This window comes from Oncorhynchus gorbuscha, unplaced genomic scaffold (genome assembly GCF_021184085.1).
Source record: "Oncorhynchus gorbuscha isolate QuinsamMale2020 ecotype Even-year unplaced genomic scaffold, OgorEven_v1.0 Un_scaffold_1471, whole genome shotgun sequence".
NCBI classification, from domain to species: domain Eukaryota; kingdom Metazoa; phylum Chordata; class Actinopteri; order Salmoniformes; family Salmonidae; genus Oncorhynchus; species Oncorhynchus gorbuscha.
This window is the reverse complement of record NW_025746241.1, coordinates 108743-124491: the sequence shown is the minus strand read 5'-3', so window position 1 is coordinate 124491 and position 15749 is coordinate 108743.

Here is a 15749-nt window from a genome sequence, read left to right as displayed (position 1 = left end):
GATGGGGATTTGTAACCTCACTCCCCAGCTTGAAGTGCCTCTAGCCACACTGCTGAATTTATAGCTATTCACTAGTCTAGTTGGCTAAGACGTTACCAAGGAGGGTGGTCAGGTGTGTTTGTGAGGCAGTTGTCCAGGGTTCTAGTCTTGGGGTGAGTTGGCTAAGACGTTACCAAGGAGGGTGGTCAGGTGTGTTTGTGAGGCAGTGGTCCAGGGTTCTAGTCTTGGGGTGAGTTGGCTAAGACGTTACCAAGGAGGGTGGTCAGGTGTGTTTGTGAGGCAGTTGTCCAGGGTTCTAGTCTTGGGGTGAGTTGGCTAAGACGTTACCAAGGAGGGTGGTCAGGTGTGTTTGTGAGGCAGTTGTCCAGGGTTCTAGTCTTGGGGTGAGTTGGCTAAGACGTTACCAAGGAGGGTGGTCAGGTGTGTTTGTGAGGCAGTTGTCCAGGGTTCTAGTCTTGGGGTGAGTTGGCTAAGACGTTATCAAGGAGGGTGGTCAGGTGTGTTTGTGAGGCAGTTGTCCAGGGTTCTAGTCTTGGGGTGAGTTGGCTAAGACGTTATAAAGAGAGGGTGGTCAGGTGTGTTTGTGAGGCAGTGGTCCAGGGTTCTAGTCTTGGGGTGAGTTGGCTAAGACGTTACCAAGGAGGGTGGTCAGGTGTGTTTGTGAGGCAGTGGTCCAGGGTTCTAGTCTTGGGGTGAGTTGGCTAAGACGTTACCAAGGAGGGTGGTCAGGTGTGTTTGTGAGGCAGTGGTCCAGGGTTCTAGTCTTGGGGTGAGTTGGCTAAGACGTTATCAAGGAGGGTGGTCAGGTGTGTTTGTGAGGCAGTTGTCCAGGGTTCTAGTCTTGGGGTGAGTTGGCTAAGACGTTATCAAGGAGGGTGGTCAGGTGTGTTTGTGAGGCAGTGGTCCAGGGTTCTAGTCTTGGGGTGAGTTGGCTAAGACGTTATCAAGGAGGGTGGTCAGGTGTGTTTGTGAGGCAGTGGTCCAGGGTTCTAGTCTTGGGGTGAGTTGGCTAAGACGTTACCAAGGAGGGTGGTCAGGTGTGTTTGTGAGGCAGTGGTCCAGGGTTCTAGTCTTGGGGTGAGTTGGCTAAGACGTTACCAAGGAGGGTGGTCAGGTGTGTTTGTGAGGCAGTGGTCCAGGGTTCTAGTCTTGGGGTGAGTTGGCTAAGACGTTACCAAGGAGGGTGGTCAGGTGTGTTTGTGAGGCAGTGGTCCAGGGTTCTAGTCTTGGGGTGAGTTGGCTAAGACGTTACCAAGGAGGGTGGTCAGGTGTGTTTGTGAGGCAGTTGTCCAGGGTTCTAGTCTTGGGGTGAGTTGGCTAAGACGTTATAAAGAGAGGGTGGTCAGGTGTGTTTGTGAGGCAGTTGTCCAGGGTTCTAGTCTTGGGGTGAGCTTGTTAGGTATGAAGTGGTTAAGCTAAGCAAGCACAGTGATGTCTGTCACACTTACTATGACTGTGGCATGTGTTTTTCTTGCCAACCTTAGTTGAATGCACTGACCAGAAGGTCAGAATACTGATAATTACAACTCTGAGGTCAAGACCCACTAGATAACCTTATACATTGTGTTGCATGACAGCTGTGTGCTAATACCTCTAGCGGATCTCAAATGTCTTTTCCCACAATCCTCTTACCTCACCTCTTCTTGAAACCCATTGGAAGAGATGGTTCGAGGGGAGGGACCTCAGATCTTCTCCAATGCTTTTTTTATGCATCCAACAGAATCCTAATAAATTCTAAATAGATATCAATGCTGGACACTCCCAAGAGTCAATCTATAATTAGAACAATGAAGGAAATACTTGATCACTCACTGTATTTGAGTAACTTGGATTCAATCCAATGCACGTTCCAGAACAGCAAACTGGACTATGGTAAATACTGCAGATGATGGCAAGAACGTAAAGTAACTTTAAAAAGTGTATTGTCAGCTGTCTAGTGTGCTGCTCTATAATGTGCCTTTGATTGAATCCCGGCCAAACTTTGACTATCTGTCTGTATCCATCCAGGTCTCTTCACCCTCTCCGGGTTGAGCGTTTACATCAGCTACTGCCAACGGGCTCGGGAACTGTTGGAACCTGAGATTCTGGCCAGCGTCCATGTGTCCTATGGCTGGTCGTTGGGTATGGCCTGTCTCTCCTTCAGCCTGGAGGTGACCGCAGGCCTGCTGCTGATGCTGGCTGCACGTAAGGCCCATCTCATGGGACGTGACCATGGAGTCACCATTATCGCCATGGCCTGAAGAGGGAAAGAGAACGGACTGAAACTGGAAGGGACTTCTGGAAGGGTCCATTCAGAATCAGTCATTTTCATTCTCTGTTGCCAAACATTTTAAAACGTTTTCTGTTGCGTGCCCTAATGAACACAACCCCTGACTGTGACCACTGATCAAACTCCCCAGTTCATTGCAACTCCAAAGGACTGACTTGTATGTTACATGTTCTAGCTTTCTCCTCTGAGCTACTGGTCCATATTAGGACAGTCTCAGGGGCAAAATAACTCCACAATTCATCCCTCTCTGGACACATGGTCTCATTATTGGGGGCAGCAGTTCTATTTTGCTAATTGAAAGAAATTTGCAAGGATCCAATCATACACAAGGACACACAAAAATACACTCTTTCTGGCGATATTACATAGCAATTCACTAGATTGGAATGCTACAAAGGAGCAATGCTTTCGCATGCTCAATGGCTGGAGGGCAACAGTAGTGAATAATGCTTTGATTACTTAGCACCTCTATTTCCTCTTTGGTTTACTCAGGGTTCACAACCCAGAAGCTACTTTCAGCACATTCCATACATTGTCACAATCTACTAATTTATTGATGTTGTGGCTCTTTGCTAATCAATGAGTTGTTGTGAGATGAAGAAAGACACAACATTAATCACTAAGGACATTATTGCTGTAGGGAAGTTTGGTTTTGGTTTCTCAGTCCACTTGTCTCTGTAATTGTGTATCGTAATGATAATAGACATTGTAGAATTTCATTTGGAGAAAAGGAAATGATCCAAGTGTTAAAATGCTTTAAGTTAATAAAGGTCTAGGAGACAGATGCCTGCCTTGTACTTGCATCATGGCCGTCTTGTGTGTGTTTGTGTTATGTTCCAACAGTAACATTAAATCATACGGACTATGAGGGCTAACAAAGGAAATTGGTTTGTTGTGTATGCTGCAGCACATCCTAATGACCCTAACATACGCAACTCCTCACCCTCACAATGTAGAACAATGATCATTAGTCTGAAATACTGTCTCAGTGGGCTATTTTAGTCCCACACACAGTAGCTGCCCTTACTAACAAGTTCCCCTTGGGTTTCCACCTGCAATTAGTGTCAAAGGTCAATTGCATACCAGTAGTAACAAAGGACCCAAAAAAGGTTCATAAACCCAACTAATCTGCAGAGAGAGATCAGCTACTGTATGTACCAGAAACAATAACCCTTCCTAAAGAGAGAGATCAGCTACTGTACTTACCAGAAACACAACCCTTCCTAAAGAGAGAGATCAGCTACTGTACTTACCAGAAACAAAACCCTTCCTAAACAGAGAGATCAGCTACTGTATGTACCAGAAACAAAACCCTTCCTAAAGAGAGAGAGATCAGAAGCTGTATGTACCAGAAACAATACCCTTCATAAAGAGAGAGATCAGCTACTGTACTTACCAGAAACACAACCCTTCCTAAAGAGAGAGATCAGCTACTGTACTTACCAGAAACAAAACCCTTCCTAAACAGAGAGATCAGCTACTGTATGTACCAGAAACAAAACCCTTCCTAAACAGAGAGATCAGCTACTGTATGTACCAGAAACAATACCCCTTCCTACAGAGAGATCAGCTACTGTATGTACCAGAAACAATACCCCTTCCTACAGAGAGATCAGCTACTGTACTTACCAGAAACAAAACCCTTCCTAAAGAGAGAGATCAGCTACTGTATGCACCAGAAACAATAACCCTTCCTACAGAGAGATCAGCTGCTGTATGTACCATAAACAATAACCCTTCCTAAAGAGAGAGATCAGCTACTGTACTTACCAGAAACAAAACCCTCCCTACAGAGAGAGATCAGCTACTGTACTTACCAGAAACAATAACCCTTCCTACAGAGAGATCAGCTGCTGTATGTACCAGAAACAAAACCCTTCCTAAACAGAGAGATCAGCTACTGTATGTACCAGAAACAATACCCCTTCCTACAGAGAGATCAGCTACTGTATGTACCAGAAACAAAACCCTTCCTAAACAGAGAGATCAGCTACTGTACTTACCAGAAACAAAACCCTTCCTAAACAGAGAGATCAGCTACTGTATGTACCAGAAACAAAACCCTTCCTAAACAGAGAGATCAGCTACTGTATGTACCAGAAACAATACCCCTTCCTACAGAGAGATCAGCTACTGTATGTACCAGAAACAATACCCCTTCCTACAGAGAGATCAGCTACTGTATGCACCAGAAACAAAACCCTTCCTAAAGAGAGAGATCAGCTACTGTATGCACCAGAAACAATAACCCTTCCTACAGAGAGATCAGCTACTGTATGTACCAGAAACAATAACCCTTCCTACAGAGAGATCAGCTGCTGTATGTACCAGAAACAATAACCCTTCCTAAAGAGAGATCAGCTGCTGTGTGTACCAGAAACAATAACCCTTCCTAAAGAGAGAGAGAGATCAGCTACTGTACTTACCAGAAACAAAACCCTCCCTACAGAGAGAGATCAGCTACTGTACTTACCAGAAACAATAACCCTTCCTACAGAGAGATCAGCTGCTGTATGTACCAGACACAATAACCCTTCCTAAAGAGAGAGATCAGCTACTGTACTTACCAGAAACAAAACCCTACCTACAGAGAGAGATCAGCTACTGTACTTACCAGAAACAATAACCCTTTCTAAAGAGAGAGATCAGCTACTGTATGTACCAGAAACAATAACCCTTCCTAAACAGAGAGATCAGCTACTGTACTTACCAGAAACAATAACCATTCCTAAACAGAGAGATCAGCTACTGTACTTACCAGAAACAATAACCCGTCCTACAGAGAGAGAGATCAGCTACTGTACTTACCAGAAACAATAACCCTTCCTAAACAGAGAGATCAGCTGCTGTATGTACCAGAAACAAAACCCTTTCTACAGAGAGTCATCAGCTACTGTATGTACCAGAAACAATAACCCTTCCTAAAGAGAGAGATCAGCTACTGTACTTACCAGAAACAAAACCCTCCCTACAGAGAGAGATCAGCTACTGTACTTACCAGAAACAATAACCCTTCCTACAGAGATCAGCTGCTGTATGTACCAGAAACAAAACCCTTCCTAAACAGAGAGATCAGCTACTGTATGTACCAGAAACAATACCCCTTCCTACAGAGAGATCAGCTACTGTATGTACCAGAAACAAAACCCTTCCTAAACAGAGAGATCAGCTACTGTACTTACCAGAAACAATAACCCTTTCTACAGAGAGAGATCAGCTACTGTATGTACCATAAACAATAACCCTTCCTAAAGAGAGAGATCAGCTACTGTATGTACCAGAAACAATAACCCTTCCTAAAGAGAGAGATCAGCTACTGTATGTACCAGAAACACAAACTTTCCTACAGAGAGAGATCAGCTACTGTATGTACCAGACACAATAATCCTTGATAAAGAGAGAGATCAGCTACTGTATGTACAAGAAACAAAACCCTTCCTAAAGAGAGAGATCAGCTACTGTATGTACCAGAAACACAAACCTTCCTATAGAGAGAGATCTGCTACTGTATGTACCAGAAACAATAACCCTTCCTAAAGAGAGGGATCAGCTACTGTATGTACCAGAAACAAAACCCTTCCTAAACAGAGAGATCAGCTACTGTATGCACCAGAAACAATAACCCTTCCTAAAGAGAGAGATCAGCTACTGTACTTACCAGAAACAATAACCCTTCCTAAAGAGAGAGATCAGTTACTGTGTGTACCAGAAACACAAACCTTCCTACAGAGAGAGATCAGCTACTGTATGTACCAGAAACAAAACCCTTCATAAACAGAGAGATCAGCTACTGTATGTACCAGAAACAATAACCCTTCCTACAGAGAGAGATCAGCTACTGTATGTACCAGAAACACAAACCTTGCTACAGAGAGATCAGCTGCTGTATGTACCAGAAACAAAACCCTTCCTAAACAGAGAGATCAGCTACTGTATGTACCAGAAACAATAACCCTTCTTACAGAGAGAGATCAGCTACTGTATGTACCAGAAACACAAACCTTCCTACAGAGAGAGAGATCAGCTACTGTATGTACCAGAAACACAAACCTTCCTACAGAGAGATCAGCTACTGTATGTACCAGAAACAAAACCCTTCCTAAAGAGAGAGATCAGCTACTGTATGTACCCGAAACAATAACCCTTCCTGAAGAGAGATATCAGCTACTGTATGTACCAGAAACACAAACCTTCCTACAGAGAGATCAGCTGCTGTATGTACCAGAAACAAAACCCTTTCTACAGAGAGTCATCAGCTACTGTATGTACCAGAAACAATAACCCTTCCTAAAGAGAGAGATCAGCTACTGTACTTACCAGAAACAAAACCCTCCCTACAGAGAGAGATCAGCTACTGTACTTACCAGAAACAATAACCCTTCCTACAGAGAGATCAGCTGCTGTATGTACCAGAAACAAAACCCTTCCTAAACAGAGAGATCAGCTACTGTATGTACCAGAAACAATACCCCTTCCTACAGAGAGATCAGCTACTGTATGTACCAGAAACAAAACCCTTCCTAAACAGAGAGATCAGCTACTGTACTTACCAGAAACAAAACCCTTCCTAAACAGAGAGATCAGCTACTGTATGTACCAGAAACAAAACCCTTCCTAAACAGAGAGATCAGCTACTGTATGCACCAGAAACAATAACCCTTCCTACAGAGAGATCAGCTACTGTATGTACCAGAAACAATAACCCTTCCTACAGAGAGATCAGCTGCTGTATGTACCAGAAACAATAACCCTTCCTAAAGAGAGATCAGCTGCTGTATGTACCAGAAACAATAACCCTTCCTAAAGAGAGAGATCAGCTACTGTACTTACCAGAAACAAAACCCTCCCTACAGAGAGAGATCAGCTGCTGTACTTACCAGAAACAATAACCCTTCCTACAGAGAGATCAGCTGCTGTATGTACCAGAAACAATAACCCTTCCTAAAGAGAGAGATCAGCTACTGTATGTACCAGAAACAAACATTCCTAAACAGAGAGATCGGCTACTGTATGTACCAGAAACACAAACCTTCCTAAACAGAGAGATCAGCTACTGTATGTACCAGAAACAAAACCCTTCCTAAAGAGAGAGATCAGCTACTGTTTGTACCAGAAACAAAACCCTTCATAAACAGAGAGATCAGCTACTGTATGTACCAGAAACAAAACCCTTCCTAAAGAGAGATATCAGCTACTGTATGTGCCAGAAACAATAACCCTTCCTAAAGAGAGAGATCAGCTACTGTACTTACCAGAAACAAAACCCTCCCTACAGAGAGAGATCAGCTACTGTACTTACCAGAAACAATAACCCTTCCTACAGAGAGAGATCAGCTACTGTATGTACCAGAAACACAAACCTTGCTACAGAGAGATCAGCTGCTGTATGTACCAGAAACAAAACCCTTCCTAAAGAGAGAGATCAGCTACTGTATGTACCAGAAACACAAACCTTCCTAAACAGAGAGATCAGCTACTGTATGTACCAGAAACAAAACCCTTCATAAACAGAGAGATCAGCTACTGTATGTACCAGAAACAATAACCCTTCCTACAGAGAGAGATCAGCTACTGTATGTACCAGAAACACAAACCTTGCTACAGAGAGATCAGCTGCTGTATGTACCAGAAACAAAACCCTTCCTAAACAGAGAGATCAGCTACTGTATGTACCAGAAACAATAACCCTTCTTACAGAGAGAGATCAGCTACTGTATGTACCAGAAACACAAACCTTCCTACAGCGAGAGAGATCAGCTACTGTATGTACCAGAAACACAAACCTTCCTACAGAGAGAGAGATCAGCTACTGTATGTACCAGAAACACAAACCTTCCTACAGAGAGATCAGCTACTGTATGTACCAGAAACACAAACCTTCCTACAGCGAGAGAGATCAGCTACTGTATGTACCAGAAACACAAACCTTCCTACAGAGAGATCAGCTACTGTATGTACCAGAAACAAAACCCTTCCGAAAGAGAGAGATCAGCTACTGTATGTACCCGAAACAATAACCCTTCCTGAAGAGAGATATCAGCTACTGTATGTACCAGAAACACAAACCTTCCTACAGAGAGATCAGCTACTGTATGTACCAGAAACAAAACCCTTTCTACAGAGAGTCATCAGCTACTGTATGTACCAGAAACACAAACCTTCCTACAGAGAGCGATCAGATGCAGGTTGAGAGAGACGATCTTCAGACAAGCTCTCTGTGCTAGGTGAGTTATAAACCCTGAGAATGAGGTAACTGAATGAAAGGTGTGTGTCCATGTGGGTGTTTTTCAGTCTGTTCCTCTGTTATCATCAACAGATCAACCTTCTCAACAGGGACGGAGGAATTTGGAATCCAGTTTGTACTTCATCTCTATTGAGGTGAAATCCTGGGATGAGAACAGACAGGACTGTCTGAGGAGAGACGCAGACCTGGTGATCATAAACAGCTGAGAGGAACAGGTGAGAGAGAGAGGGGAGAGGGGAGATGAGAGGAAAGGAGAGATAGAGAGGGGGAGAGAGGAGATGAGAGGAAAGGAGAGAGAGAGAGAGAGAGAGAGAGAGAGAGAGAGAGAGAGAGAGAGAGAGAGAGAGAGAGAGAGAGAGAGAGAGAGAGAGAGAGAGAGAGAGAGAGAGAGAGAGGGAGGGGGGGAGGGAAGGGAGGGAGTCTGGGAGTCTGTTTAAAAATGACAGACGGATTAAAACCATTTCAGAGAGAGAGAGTTGAAGTATCATATGTGCGTGGGCAGAGTAGAAAGTCAGTGAATTATGTTCATGACTTTTCTCTGCTGTTATTAGGTATTTATCCATGCATTACACAGGCATGAATTCTAGCTTTCCAAAAAAGACCTGGTTATCCAGAAATCCTGGTTAGAACATGGCTGGAATCATGGGGTAATTAGGGAATTGTTGTAAAGTTAGCGGATTTTGGCAACGCTATACCGATGTTAGCTGATTTATTCCAGTGTGTTCCAGGTCCAGGAGTGAAGAACAGTGTTATCACCTAAATAAAGCATTAATCATTAAATGCCACTGGACATTGGAGATTCTCTGTATTGTTACAAGGGGAGCGGACAGTGTAATAACTATCATGGCAGGGAGGACTGTGCTGAACGATGGTTATATTCTTCTAGCCCAGAGGAAAGCTGGAGCGATACACTGTGCAGTGAATCACACTTCTGGATCTGTGAGAAGGTATCCATCACTGAAACTCAATCCCACACAGTTCAACTGAAGTTCAACCGAAGTCAACTACTCCCGTATAGAAAATGACATCTGTGTCATCTTACCTGGGTTTTTATTATGCTCAAACTCCTTTCAAACCCCCATGTTGCTAACATTAAATTGTGTTGACTCTTGGGGCTGAAAATGGTTTCTCATACTAATCAATCACACCTTACTCACGTATCACCTTGTGGAATGGCAATATGTGTGAGACTATACACTCAAAGTGACATGATAAATGAAAACACATTGTGGAGTATGTCTGAATCAAATGTTTATCACATGGTACACCTATAGCTATGTAGTCAGTGTGACTCATAAACCAACATAGCTTTATGTATGTAGTCAGTGTGACTCATAGATCTACTGTACCATATATGTAGTCAGTGTGACTCATAGACCTACTGTACCATATATGTAGTCAGTGTGACTCATAAACCAACATAGCTTTATGTATGTAGTCAGTTTGACTCATAGACCTACTGTACCATATATGTAGTCAGTGTGACTCATAGACCTACTGTACCATATATGTAGTCAGTGTGACTCATAGACCTACTGTACCATATATGTAGTCAGTGTGACTGATAGACCTACTGTACCATATATGTAGTCAGTGTGACTCATAGACCTACTGTACCATATATGTAGTCAGTGTGACTCATAGACCTACTGTACCATATATGTAGTCATTGTGACTCATAGACCTACTGTACCATATATGTAGTCAGTGTGACTCATAAACCTACCATATATGTAGTCAGTGTGACTCATAAACCTACCATATATGTAGTCAGTGTGACTCATAAACCTACCATATATGTAGTCAGTGTGACTCATAAACCTACCATATATGTAGTCAGTGTGACTCATAAACCTACCATATATGTAGTCAGTGTGACTCATAAACCTACCATATATGTAGTCAGTGTGACCCATAGACCTACTGTACCATATATGTAGTCAGTGTGACTCATAGACCTACTGTACCATATATGTAGTCAGTGTGACTCATAGACCTACTGTACCATATATGTAGTCATTGTGACTCATAGACCTACTGTACCATATATGTAGTCAGTGTGACTCATAAACCTACCATATATGTAGTCAGTGTGACTCATAAACCTACCATATATGTAGTCAGTGTGACTCATAAACCTACCATATATGTAGTCAGTGTGACCCATAGACCTACTGTACCATATATGTAGTCAGTGTGACTCATAAACCTACCATATATGTAGTCAGTGTGACCCATAGACCTACTGTACCATATATGTAGTCAGTGTGACTCATAAACCTACCATATATGTAGTCAGTGTGACTCATAAACCTACCATATATGTAGTCAGTGTGACCCATAGACCTACTGTACCATATATGTAGTCAGTGTGACTCATAAACCTACCATATATGTAGTCAGTGTGACCCATAGACCTACTGTACCATATACAGTATGTGGTTAATAAATATGCTACAGCTGCAGCACTTGGCCCTGAAATTCTGTGTTAATCAAATAATATGAATAAAAGTGTTTACATCCCACCAGGCAAAAATACATTGAAGCAACAGTCTGTGAATATCATCTGTCAACTCACTGACATTGAACATCAATTTGGTTAAAAAGGCACAAAGTGGTCAACGTACACTAATTCTCACCTGATTTTTAACAACAGGATTTTAAGGGTTAGTTTATTTCAAGTATTATTCATGTTTCTTGCCAACACAATTAAATATCAACCAAATGTTGAGGTTTATTCTTCCGATTCTCTTTGTGTATGATAGTTTGTGGTGAATCAATTCCTTTAGTTAGGCTGTTCAGATGTATCACTCTCTCGTCTAACAAGTCCTGCACAGGTTGCATCGTGTGTGGAAGCAGAAGACACACACTGAGAGGCTTTCAGGAATGGGTCATAGTTGGTAATAGCTCCAACCGTTCAAAATGTAGTGCCAAATTGTTATAAAAGTATTTCCAAATGTGCCAGAAGTGCTAGAAACAGTTTTTACCACTCCGTTAGGAGGTATCCAAGGTTACTCACGTAACCAGGGTTCAATGCACTAAACTGCACCTTCAGCTGATTGAGGAAAACACAGTATGTGCAGGAGATAAATTGGCGTTGTTCACTGTAACATGGACAATAAAGTTGTATTGTATTGTAGTACACAGTATGTAGTTTTAGTAAGTAGTATGCAAGACAAAAAAATACCGGGACCTTTGCTAGCCGATTTCTAGACAATATTTCTGTTCATTTAGGGGATCCCTTTTTGCCTCATGACCACCATTAACATACGATGTTGGGGTCCCTCAGCTTCTGTTGTTGTTTGCTGCAATGTCATGTCAGTGTAAATGCTGTCAATAGTCATGTATGTATCAATATTGCTCAGTGTCCATGTGTTAACCTAATTGTAGCATCAATGTATTCTTCTTTGAGCAGACAATCTGCCAATTGGGCAATTTTCTCATAGGGTTTGTGTCTTTGTAAATAGCAGGTGCAAACTTGGCAGAGGGAAATGTTCCTCAAACAAACAAGAGCTATCAGGAAAAAAAACATGTTTTTTTCCCCCGCTGAGGCTGGGATTCAAACAAACATCACAGAGCTGGTAGAACACCTCAGTTGACAATTAATCCACGCTTGGATTGCGTCCTACCTGACAGGTCGCTCCTACCAGGTGGCGTGGCGAGAATCTGTCTCCTCACCACGCGCTCTCACCACTGGTGTCCCCCAGGGCTCTGTTCTAGGCCCTCTCCTATTCTCGCTATACACCCAGTCACTTGGCTCTGTCATAACCTCACATGGTCTCTCCTATCATTGCTATGCAGACGACACACAATTAATCTTCTCCTTTCCCCCTTCTGATGACCAGGTGGCGAATCGCATCTCTGCATGTCTAGCAGACATATCAGTGTGGATGACGGATCACCATCTCAAGCTGAACTTCGGCAAGACGGAGCTGCTCTTCCTCCCGGGGAAGGACTGCCCGTTCCATGATCTCGCCATCACGGTTGACAACTCCATTGTGTCCTCCTCCCAGAGCGCTAAGAACCTTGGCGTGATCCTGGACAACACCCTGTCGTTCTCAACTAACATCAAGGCGGTGGCCCGTTCCTGTAGGTTCATGCTCTACAACATCCGCAGAGTACGACCTTGCCTCACACAGGAAGCGGCGCAGGTCCTAATCCAGGCACTTGTCATCTCCCGTCTGGATTACTGCAACTCGCTGTTGGCTGGGCTCCCTGCCTGTGCCATTAAACCCCTACAACTCATCCAGAACGCCGCAGCCCGTCTAGTGTTCAACCTTCCCAAGTTCTCTCACGTCACCCCGCTCCTCCGCTCTCTCCACTGGCTTCCAGTTGAAGCTCGCATCCGCTACAAGACCATGGTGCTTGCCTACGGAGCTGTGAGGGGAACGGCACCTCAGTACCTCCAGGCTCTGATCAGGCCCTACACCCAAATAAGGGCACTGCGTTCATCCACCTCTGGCCTGCTCGTCTCCCTACCACTGAGGAAGTACAGTTCCCGCTCAGCCCAGTCAAAACTGTTCGCTGCTCTGGCTCCCCAATGGTGGAACAAACTCCCTCACGACGCCAGGACAGCGGAGTCAATCACCACCTTCCGGAGACACCTGAAACCCCACCTCTTTAAGGAATACTTAGGATAGGATAAAGTAATCCTTCTCACCCCCCCCCCCTTAAAATATTTAAATGCACTATTGTAAAGTGGCTGTTCCACTGGATGTCATAAGGTGAATGCACCAATTTGTAAGTCGCTCTGGATAAGAGCGTCTGCTAAATGACTTAAATGTAAATGTAAATTAATAAAGGCAGTTTTCTGTGGAGTTATTGGTTCCATTCAATTGTAAATTATGCTGGGTTCACGTGCTAGCCGGAACTAGGAAACTGGAAAATGTCTGCCTTGCTAACTGGTAGTAGTTATACATGTGCAGCATTCAACCGGTAAGCAAGTCAGACATTTCTGAGTTTCCTAGTTCTGTCTAACACGTGAATGTGGCATATTCTAATGTGCAGTGTGATGTCTGCACATTGTGGTTTGTTTGAATCCCGGTCTTAGTTTTTACATCTGTAAAATACACTGACATTATACCCACAGTATTGCATTGGAATAATCTTGTAACCTCTCTTTCAGAATGTTGTGAGAAGTCAGTGCAGGTTAGTATTGCGCATAAAATGCAAATACAGTATACTATTAATAATAATATAATATATGCCATTTAGCAGACGCTTTTATCCAAAGCGACTTACAGTCATGTGTGCATACATTCTACGTATGGGTGGTCCCGGGGATCAAACCCACTACCCTGGCGTTACAAGCGCCATGCTCTACCAACTGAGCTACAGAAGGACCAGTGCACACTGGTTCTAAAGTTTGATAAATTTGACCATATAATTATGTTCAAAATGATGTACAATTACCACATCATAAAAAGCCTAAGCTCTAGTCCTTGCGAGGTGGCTGCACAAAGACAGACTAATGACACTGTAAGTTTCTACTGTTTTAATCCTTCTTTGGTTCTGCTCACTGGGCAAATGAAGTTTTATGCAAATGAACAAAGCCTTACAACATCACGACCACAGCTTGTAAAACCCCCATTTGTTCCAAGCTCACTTAAATTAGAAAATTAAGCTTTTTGCAATATACAATGCCTTATAAACAACACAACAGTATGTGTGCATTGTGCTGGTGAAACCAGATGAGGCTTATGTAAAGCAATGTTTCTCCAGACATTCCTATGGAGACACTCCTAAGGTGGGCACATTCTTGGTTTAATGGAGCACCAACACATCAGATTTTACTAATGAAGGGCTAGTGCTGGGCTGTTAGTGTTGGGCTGTTAGTGCTGGGCTGTTAGTGTTGGGCTGTTAGTGCTGGGCTGTTAGTGTTGGGCTGTTAGTGTTGGGCTGTTAGTGCTGGGCTGTTAGTGTTGGGCTGTTAGTGTTGGGCTGTTAGTGCTGGGCTGTTAGTCCTGGGCTGTTAGTGCTGGGCTGTTAGTGTTGGGCTGTTAGTGCTGGGCTGTTAGTGTTGGGCTGTTAGTGCTGAGTGCTGTTAGTGTTGGGCTGTTAGTGCTGGGTTGTTAGTGCTGAGTGCTGTTAGTGCTGGGCTGTTAGTGTTGGGCTGTTAGTGCTGAGTGCTGTTAGTGTTGGGCTGTTAGTGCTGGGCTGTTAGTGTTGGGCTGTTAGTGCTGAGTGCTGTTAGTGTTGGGCTGTTAGTGCTGGGTTGTTAGTGCTGAGTGCTGTTAGTGCTGGGCTGTTAGTGTTGGGCTGTTAGTGCTGAGTGCTGTTAGTGCTGGGCTGTTAGTGCTGAGTGCTGTTAGTGTTGGGCTGTTAGTGTTGGGCTGTTAGTGTTGGGCTGTTAGTGCTGGGCTGTTAGTGCTGAGTGCTGTTAGTGATGGGCTGTTAGTGTTGGGCTGTTAGTGCTGGGCTGTTAGTGCTGGGCTGTTAGTGCTGGGCTGTTAGTGTTGGGCTGTTAGTGTTGGGCTGTTAGTGCTGGGCTGTTAGTGCTGGGCTGTTAGTGCTGGGCTGTTAGTGTTGGGCTGTTAGTGCTGAGTTCTGTTAGTGTTGGGTTGTTAGTGTTGGGCTGTTAGTGCTGAGTTCTGTTAGTGTTGGGCTGTTAGTGCTGGGCTGTTAGTGCTGAGTTCTGTTAGTGTTGGGCTGTTAGTGCTGAGTTCTGCTAGTGTTGGGCTGTTAGTGCTGAGTTCTGTTAGTGCTGGGCTGTTAGTGTTGGGCTGTTAGTGCTGGGCTGTTAGTGCTGGGCTGTTAGTGCTGAGTTCTGTTAGTGCTGGGCTGTTAGTGCTGAGTTCTGTTAGTGCTGGGCTGTTAGTGCTGGGTTGTTAGTGCTGAGTTCTGTTAGTCCTGGGCTGTTAGTGCTGAGTTCTGTTAGTGCTGGGTTGTTAGTGCTGAGTTCTGTTAGTGCTGGGTTGTTAGTGCTGAGTTCTGTTAGTGCTGGGTTGTTAGTGCTGAGTTCTGTTAGTGCTGGGCTGTTAGTGCTGAGTTCTGTTAGTGCTGGGTTGTTAGTGCTGAGTTCTGTTAGTGCTGGGTTGTTAGTGCTGAGTTCTGTTAGTGCTGGGCTGTTAGTGTTGGGCTGTTAGTGCTGGGCTGTTAGTGCTGAGTTCTGTTAGTGATTGTTAGTGTTGGGCTGTTAGTGTTGGGCTGTTAGTGTTGGGTTGTTAGTGTTGGGTTGTTAGTGTTGGGCTGTTAGTGTTGGGCTGTTAGTGCTGGGCTGTTAGTGATGGGCTGTTA